This window comes from Helianthus annuus, chromosome 12 (genome assembly GCF_002127325.2).
Source record: "Helianthus annuus cultivar XRQ/B chromosome 12, HanXRQr2.0-SUNRISE, whole genome shotgun sequence".
NCBI lineage: Eukaryota > Viridiplantae > Streptophyta > Magnoliopsida > Asterales > Asteraceae > Helianthus > Helianthus annuus.
Genome location: NC_035444.2, coordinates 35,041,373 through 35,051,689, shown reverse-complemented (window position 1 = coordinate 35,051,689; position 10,317 = coordinate 35,041,373).

Sequence of the window (10,317 nt, the reverse complement as noted above, 5' to 3'; positions counted from 1 at the left end):
GTTTCTTAAAAGCCTTTGGGGGGTTTAATGACCGTTGTCCCGGATATCCTTGGCATCGTTTTACGAAATGGCCACGACCATCGACATCCCGGTGTAGGCGTACACCCGGTATATATTGTCGACATTAAATTAAAAGACGTAGCCGTTGGTTATTATACTACGGTTTTATGCAATGTGGTGTGTCTATAAATCTTTAACCCGGCACGACCTGGGCTACTGAACGCATAAAAGAACATGTAAAACGTTCACAAGATTTTTATGATTTTCCCAAGTTATAAAAGAATTTGTGCCTTGTGCATTCAAATCAATTTTTAATTAACATTTTCAAATGTGTCAGTTGAACGTATTTACCAGTGTAAACTGACGTATTTTCCCCAAAAGATTAAGTGCAGGTACTATACGAAATAGGCTGGTAATAGCTTCCTAGGCATCACGAATAGTCTCGCAAACTCGATGCCGTATCTGAATGAACAATATTTTATTATTATTTTGATCCGCTGTGGATACCTTCGACTTCTGTAATACATTTGATATTATCACCAGAGGTTGAAGTATATATTTATCTTTAAAGCTTCCGCTGTGCATTTATATAATTGTGTGGTTTGACTATATTGTTGCCAACATCGTCACGGTAATCCCCCACCGGGCCCACCGGTGATACACGTGGAAATCGGGGTGTGACAGGTTGGTATCAGAGCCAACGTTGAGCGAATTAAACACTATTCTATTGTGTTTAATCTCAATGACACAATTGCACATACTTGAGTCTAGACAATAACTTAGGACAAATTCGGATTAATACTCCTTTTTGCCTTTACTTTCATTTCGATTTTTAATAAGCTTTGGAGCAGGAAAATTCCACCTGTTATATTCCGAGGAAGAGGAAGGGGAAGAAGAGGCAGAGGAGATATCGTGACGCATCACGATCACGAAGCTGGACCGTCGGGAACAAGACCTCCTTCAATGACAAGGAGCGAAGAACCACAACGACGAAGAGACCTTTACGAACCCGCGAGGCATTCCACCTCGCACAGCTCGACGCCGTCATACCGGCACTCATTCGGGCCAAATTCAGAGAATGATCCCAACAACCCACAACCTTCCTTCATACCTCTACAACGTTCGGTATCGCACCGAAATTACGACGATCCTACTCCATACTTCATAGGTCAGTTTAATCCAGTTGACTACATACAGGAACCTTCAGGCTTTGTTCCACTAGGGCCACAAGATCACTTCTCCGAAGACCAGATGGATGAAGATACTGATCCAACAGAACCTGCTCGTGGTACGCCCACGCATCCGATAGAAGTCTCTGATGGGTCATCCTTTCATGGCACACCCTATCAGGGACCAGATAGTTTCCAAGCGTTGTTCGACCGACACGAGTGGTACTACACACCACCTCAACAGACATCACAACAACCGCGACATCCACGGGATCCCTCTGAGGATTCACGCTTTGTGGCAGTTACGCCACCACCTCCGCCACCAGCGCAACCAGTAATGCCTGATCCGCCAAGGCGTAGGAGGACAAATGCTCGTATGTCCACACGAGGAGGAGGGGGTATCCACTTCAGCACCCCTCGACACTCTAGTAGTAGCCACTATCCGCCACTACAAGAAGAAGGACCTTCAAGTCCTATACAGGAGGCGAACTCCGCACCAGCTGCACCAAATTCGCCACCATTTGGGTATGACCAACCCATACCTGCTTACACGGGTCCAACGGCTTACAACCCGTTCGAACCGTCTCAGGCACAATACAACTACAATTATGAGCGCGACCCGTATGTGGTGTCGGCTAGATATAATGCGCGCTACCCCGACGGAGCTCATGGGAACATGGGACCACCGGACTACTCAACTCATGGGTATCCAATACCTCCCAGACCTCCAGTTCCGCAACAAGCGCCACAACCACGATTCTCTCCTCCTGAACAGGAAGAGATACTCCATCGACTAGATCGTGTGGAGAGAGAGTTCGAAGAAGAGAAAAAGAGCCACCGAGGATTTCTCAAAGGCTTGGCGAACCTACTAAAGGGCAAAAAGAAGAAACGTGACCACTAGCCCTTAATAGTTGTACTAATGTAATTTCTACTTTAAAAGAAGTCCCTACATGGACATTTATCGTATTTCAGTCCCTACGTGGACTTATCTTTTAGTCCTTGCATGGACACTTATCTTATGTTAGTCCCTGCGTGGACTTGTCACTTATTTTAAACCTCTATGGAGGTATGTACTATTTGAAAGACCCGTTTAGGGCAATATGTGATTGTATTTGAGATTTTGGAATGTATGTTATGAGTTTTGTTTTAATACGTATGAAATAAATCAAAACCATTCCTTTTAAATTGATCTGCCTAAATAAAGAATCTTACGAGTGAAACCTAGCCTGGTGTCTTTTAAGATCCGGCCAAAATGGTAGGACTTAATTAAAAAGATTCAGATTTCCTTGTTGACCGCTGCAAGCATGTTAACAATCATGGCAGATGTGATTCGTTAAAGTCACGCACGTCATTCTTATACAATAATCCTTTAAGGATTTCAAGGCCCAACTAAATGATTTATAATCGTGGGTTAAATCACCAATGAAGGTGATCAATCATATTAAAACATCCATTAGTGATGTAGTGCCTACGGGCCAATCTTATTAAAACATCCATTAGTGATGTAGTGCCTACGGGCCAAATCTTATTAAAACATCCATTAGTGATGTAGTGCCTACGGGCCAAATCCTATTAAAACATCCATTAAGTGATGTAGTGCCTACAGGCCAACCATATTAAAACATCCATTAGAGGTGTAGTGCCTATGGGCCGTAATAATCGTCTTATAAAGACAAAAGACAGTGGTGGTCTATGACTCCCTGCCAGCAAGGGGTAAGAGAACTACGGTTCAAACCTCTATGCCTTTGATTCTCTGAAATCTCGGCTAATATTATAAAACATCCTCGTGATTAGGCTTTATGCCGCCAATATTATTGTTATAGCTAAAATAGGATATATTCAAATCCTAAGATTAAATGAGTAATAAGTTAACCAAATATGGTCTCTGTTACCATGGTTGACGAATTGTCATAAAAGACAATTATATAATAATCTCCTGAATAAAATTTTGTTATCTTCTGTAACAGATTCAAGTTACAATGGCGGATCCCAATGGAGAGAATAGCCATACAAATGAAGATGACTACGACAATGCGCCAGTGCATTTGACAGGCGCACAGCTAAAGGCTCTAATTGACAATGTTGTCCAGGCAGCTCTTGATCGTCAATACACTGAGTCTCGTAGCAGGTCTGTAACAAAACCACCCTCCAAACCAAAGACACACTCCAAACCACCCTCTCAACCCAAGAAGGATGACGACAATCACTCGTCAGCTGAAAATAGTATTCGTCGTGAACGAGAGTACACTGATGCATCTGGTGCCAAGGGTTGCACCTACAAGTATTTTGTATCTTGTAAGCCCCGGGAATTTACGGGGGAGAAAGGTGCTGTTGACTGTATCACCTGGCTAGATGAGATGGACACTATTGTGGACATCAGTGGGTGCGCAGAGAAGGATGTGGTGAAGTTTGTGTCCCAGTCATTTAAGGGCGAGGCCCTGGCATGGTGGAGGGCGTTGGTGCAGGCATCAGGTAAGTCTGCTTTGTACAAGATGACATGGGAGGAATTTATTGCTCTCATTAAGGAAAACTACTGCCCTCAGCATGAGGTTGAGAAGATCGAGGCTGATTTTGTGTCACTGGTGATGACGAACCTGGACTGCCAGGCTTATTTGACGAGCTTCAATACGATGTCTCGCCTGGTTCCATACCTTGTGACACCAGAGTCTAGAAGAATCGCCCGTTTCATTGGGGGATTAGAGCCTGCGATAAAGGCTAGCGTGAAGGCCTCTCGGCCGATGACCTTCAGGTCAGTTACTGACCTCTCCTTGTCTCTCACCTTAGACGCTGTCCGTCTGAGGACGCTAAGGAGCAAGGAGGCTGAGAAGAGGAAATGTGAGGATGATACCTCACGAAAATCTGGAAAGAAGCACCGTGGAAACGGTGACGGCAAGAGAGGGGCTGAGACGAAGAAGGATGGGCAGGCTGGTGAAAGACCCAACTGCAAAATCTGCAAGAAACCCCACTCTGGGAAGTGCAGGTTTGCATCAAATTCACAGTCACAACCAAAGACTCCTTCCTGTGGACTGTGCAAGTCCAAGGATCATAAGACTGTGGAATGCAAGAAGATCAAGGATGCAACCTGCTATGGTTGCAACGAAAAGGGGCATATCAAGAGTAACTGCCCTAAGAACGCCAGGAAGGCGGAGGAGACCAAGAAGACAAATGCTAGAGTCTTCCGCATGGATGCAAAGGAGGCAGTACAGAACGACAATGTGCTTACAGGTACTTTTCTCGTAAACAATATATTTGCAAGAGTACTTTTCGATTCTGGCGCTGATAAGTCCTTTGTAGACCAAAAGTTTTGTAAACTATTGAACATGCCAATCAAAACCCTAGATATGAAATACGAGGTAGAGTTAGCAGACGGCACGATAGAAACCGTCTCCACTATGCTAGAGGGATGTGAAATGTCCATTAAGAACCATTCTTTTCCTCTATCTCTACTTCCCTTCAAACTGGCGGGTTTCGACATAGTCCTAGGCATGGACTGGTTATCCCGTAATCAGGCCCAAATCATTTGCGGCAAGAGGCATATAGTGCTAAAGACTCCGAGTGGTAAATCGCTTACCATTCGAGGAGATACGCAGTACGGGTTACCCGAGGACGTATCTATGCTCAAGGCTTCAAGGTGTTTGAACAGAGGCTGCGTAATTTACATGGCTCAGGTGATAATAGAAGAACCTAAGCCGAAGATCGAGGATCTTCCTGTCATTTCTGAATACCCCGAGGTTTTTCCTGAAGAACTACCTGGTTTGCCACCAGATAGACAAGTGGAGTTCAGAATAGACATCATTCCTGGAGCAGCTCCGATAGCAAGAGCACCTTACAGGCTAGCTCCAACGGAAATGAAAGAACTGAGGACCCAGTTGGATGAACTGCTGGCGAAAGGTTTTATCAGACCTAGTTCATCTCCCTGGGGAGCACCAGTCCTATTTGTAAAGAAGAAGGACGGATCGATGCGGTTGTGCATCGACTATCGAGAGCTAAATAAAGTTACCATAAAGAATAGATATCCTTTGCCGAGGATCGATGATCTATTCGATCAGCTGCAAGGAGCAAGCTATTTCTCGAAGATCGACTTGAGGTCGGGCTATCATCAGCTAAGGGTCAGAGATGAGGATGTACATAAGACAGCATTTAGGACTCGCTATGGTCATTACGAGTTTCTAGTGATGCCTTTTGGGCTCACAAATGCACCGGCTGCGTTCATGGATCTCATGAATCGCGTCTGCAAGCCGTATTTGGACAAATTTGTCATAGTCTTCATCGACGATATCCTTATATATTCCAAGAACCAAGCTGACCACGAGAAGCACCTCCGTTGCATTCTCGAATTACTACAGCGTGAGAAACTCTACGCCAAATTCTCGAAATGTGAATTCTGGCTACGAGAGGTTCAGTTTTTAGGTCACGTTGTAAGTGAACGTGGTATCCAAGTGGATCCCGCTAAGGTAGAGGCAGTCATGAACTGGCAAGAGCCAAAGACGCCTACCGAAATTCGTAGTTTCCTGGGGTTAGCAGGATACTACAGAAGATTTATTGAGAATTTTTCAAGGATTGCTGCGCCCCTGACTTCCTTAACCAAGAAGAAAGAAAAATTTATTTGGGGCCCAAAGCAGCAAGAGTCCTTCGAAGTTCTGAAGCAGAAGCTAAGCAACGCACCTGTGTTGACACTACCTGAAGGTACAGATGAGTTCGTAGTTTACTGCGACGCATCACACACAGGCATGGGGTGTGTGCTTATGTAGAAGGGCAAGGTGATTGCCTATGCTTCAAGACAACTAAAGGTGCATGAAAAGAATTACACCACCCATGACTTGGAATTGGGTGCCGTTGTATTTGCACTAAAATTGTGGAGGCATTACCTTTATGGTATTAAATTTGTGATTTATTCTGATCACAAAAGCCTCCAGCACCTGTTCAACCAGAAGGAGTTGAACATGAGGCAGCGCCGTTGGATGGAAACCTTGAATGACTATGATTGCGAGATCAGGTACCATCCCGGCAAAGCGAATGTGGTCGCTGATGCCTTAAGCAGGAAGGAAAGGGTAAAACCTATTCGAATCAATGCCAAGAGCATTGAAGTCAAGAACAATTTAATTGAAAGGATTTTAGCTGCACAGCGAGAGGCTGTGTTGGAAGCTAATTATCCTAATGAAAAGTTAGGAGTAACTGAGGAGCAGTTGACTCTTAGCAAGGATGGAATCCTTAGATTAAACGGACGAATATGGGTTCCGATTTATGGAGGACTACGAGATATTATCCTCCAGGAGGCCCATAGTTCCAAATATTCTGTCCATCCTGGTGCAGACAAGATGTATCAAGATTTAAAGGCAAACTATTGGTGGATAGGCTTGAAAAAGTCTGTGGCCGCCCACGTAGCAAAGTGCTTGACTTGTGCTCAAGTCAAAGCCGAGCACCAAAAGCCGTCTGGCTTGCTACAACAGCCTGAACTTCCCGAGTGGAAGTGGGAATGCGTAACTATGGACTTCATAACCAAGTTACCCAAAACCAGGAAAGGAAACGATACAATATGGGTCATAGTCGATAGGCTGACTAAATCAGCTCATTTTCTACCCATCAAGGAGACGTATAGCTCCGATATGTTAGCCCAACTTTATGTTGATAAGATTGTAGCCTTACACGGCATACCTGTGTCTATTATCTCCGACCGGGATACTAGATACACGTCTCACTTCTGGAAGAGTTTCCAGCAATCTTTGGGCACGCGTTTGAACTTCAGTACAGCTTACCATCCACAGACGGACGGTCAGAGTGAGCGTACTATACAAACGCTAGAAGACATGCTTCGTGCATGTGCGATCGATTTAGGTGGTAACTGGGATAAGAACCTACCCCTAATCGAATTCTCCTACAATAATAGCTACCATACCAGCATAAAGGCTGCGCCTTTCGAGGCATTATACGGTAGGAAATGTAGATCGCCTGTTTGTTGGGCGGAGGTAGGAGAGGTCCAATTATCGGGACCAGAGATAGTTTTCCAGACAACGGACAAGATTGTCCAGATACGGGAACGTCTCAAGGCTGCCCGTGATAGGCAGAAAAGCTACGCTGACCCGAAGCGTAAGGACCTTCACTTTGATGTAGGTGAAAAGGTGTTTCTTAAGGTGTCGCCTTGGAAAGGGGTGATGCGTTTCGGCAAGAAAGGCAAACTGAGTCCAAGATACATAGGACCTTTTGAGGTCATTGAACGGGTCGGATCAGTGGCCTATAAATTGAATTTGCCTGAAGAGCTCAATGGAATTCACAATGTATTCCACATCTGCAATCTCAAAAAGTGCTTCGCCGATGAATCATTGGTGATTCCACACACAGATGTGCATATAGATGAGAGCTTAAAGTTTGTAGAAAAACCTTTGTCGATTGAAGATCGACAGGTGAAGAAACTTCAAAGAAAGCACGTACCGATTGTAAAGGTCAAATGGGATGCTCGTAGAGGTCCCGAATATACGTGGGAAGTCGAAGACACAATGAAAGAAAAATACCCCTATTTATTTGAGTAAATCTCGGGTCGAGATTTATTTTAAGGGGGTGAGGATGTAACACCTCGAATTTTTGTGTCCAATAATGTGTTAACACGTGTCATTTGTTTACACGTGGCATTGATATTGAATAAAGGACTAATATTGACAAACCTTGAAAGTATATAAATTCGAGGGTTACAAATGTCAAACAAGGGTAAATGTACTGTATAGTAACCCTAAATGGTGCTTGTACCTTCAAACGAATAAATCATGGATTGTACGGAAGCGAAACGCGGAAGAAAGTGAGAGATCACAAGCTACAGGGGTTAACTGTGTCAACATGTTTAATAATACCTCTGAGTGACCCTTTAACGCTCCCGAGGCTTTGTAACAGTATTATACGCTCACTAGAACATATTGTATAAATTCCGCGAAGTTCCGTTTTAAAACGAGAAAGTTATAATCGAATTCGTATAAGAAGGGTTAAAAGCGTCAATAATGAAAGTTAAGGCTTTCTGAATAATTAATAAACTAACCAGGGACTTAACAACGCGGGTAAATAACACGAGGTCCTTAGTCGTAATTAACCGAGGGCCAAACCGCAAAGTTACCCCTTCAAACCCGAAAGGTCAGGTAAATCATTACGAAAGATTTCGTTATTAAATACCAGATTCTGATAATCATTACAAAAGATTTAAAAATCCTGAAATTTTAACCTCTCGCGACCCGCGTAAGGGATTGGGTTAAGTTGAGGCGGGCCGCGAGCCACCTAAGATACGCGTCTGATCTTTACACATCAGGCGACCCGCGTAAAAGTAGCATGGATTCTCCATGCGGGCCGCATTAGACGCCCAGATGCAGAATGTTTGTAGTTTCTTGCCTTTTGAGCTTGTGAACGATCAAAACGCCAATAAATGAGGCATGGGCACCCTATACTCGACCCATAGCTCTATGGGACACCTGCCCATCATCCATGATCAGTGTAGGTTGTTGTGTAATGATCTTGAGGGCTTTGTTGCACTATAAATAGCCACATTTGGCTCATAACATTCACACAACTCAAACACTCAACTACTGATCATTCTAAAGCTCCCAAGCATTTCTTCTCTGCTCTCTAAGCAAGATACAACTTCTGTAAGTCGTTCAAATCCATTTTGGTCTTATATTTCCATAGATTTAGCTTATAAACTCAACCGTCGTAACTAACGGTTGTCATAACGATAATTCACAAATGGTCCAGTGAATTGTCGGATCAAAAGTAGTTTTGAGTTGGTATTTATGTGGGTAATAAACCCCTAAAAGGGTTCCCTCTGATCACCACTCCAACTATGTCAAATGTCGAGTCAAACGTGCACTTAAAAAGTCAACAGAAAGTCATTTTGCCGTTTTGTACATAATCTGTAATGTATACATTATGAAACCTGTTTTGATGTTCATAAAACATGATATTAAGCATATAAACTTGTTTGCGCTCGTTTGAATCGACCATTTGCTATATTGACCCGGTTCGGAGCCGAATGTCGCAAAAGTTTGACTTTTGCTTTGACTTCAGTTCTGACCCGTTTTAGTAAGGTATAGATATGCCTTAGGACTCTCTTAGGACCAGGTTACATGATGGTATAGACCTCTGTGATCGGTTCATGAATTGTCCGAGTCTTTTACGCATTTCCGTTAATCGCCTAAAAGTTGACCGTAACGGCCTTTTGAAAATAAAACGAGTATTTCGGACGCGTGAACGGATCAAAACCTTTCTTATTAAATTATAAGCATGTCCTTAAAGTTTCACGTCAATCCGAGGTCTAGAATGAGAGTTACGCTAAATGGCGCATTTATAAGAAACTTTTGTAATAAACGGCGCAATTAGCATAACACCCATCTAAACCAAGATTTCGTCACCAAAACTTTTACCCACTGTTATAAATTAATATTTTGGGAATTTTAAAGATTTTTAATAATTTTTACCTTGCTCATAACCTGCGGTTATGACTACGGTTCGGTAAATACCGAATATGCCCTTTTCGGCCAAAACTTGAGTTCTACAAGGTCTTTTGACCCGATTCCAGTTGCTACTGATTTTAAATAATAAATAAAGTATTTTAGATTTTATAAACTGTTCGGGAAACTTAGATTTCCTGTAGAACTCGAAAAACCCTTTTTAAAAAGTCTTTAAAATGACCGAAAAGCCCCTACGGGGCATAATATTAACTTAAACTCGTTACGGGCATCACGGAAGGTATCCTACTGATACCACAACCTCTTTAAGGCATATTGACTTAGGAAATAAGCGTAAGACTCTCACGGTTAACCATTTCGCCTATTGCGCGCACGGTTCGGCTTATGAAACTAGTTTTCATAAATTAGCCGATACGGGTCAAACTATATGATTTGGACCCCAAAATCCAGAGTGTGAACCTTAAACCTATATAAAAACAAGTCTCTGAACTTGTTTGGGGCAGAATCACACTCCATTCTCGGTTTTCGCCTTTTCGCGCGATTAAACCGTATTCACATATCGGAACCAACCGGTCTAGGCTACGGCCATTATAAAGACTCGTTAGGATTCTAAGAGGTTAATTAAAACCTTCGTTCCAGATTAGGAGCCCAGTAAAAGCTATCGGTGATTTAATCAAACTAAGGAATAATACTTGCAAAGGTAAATA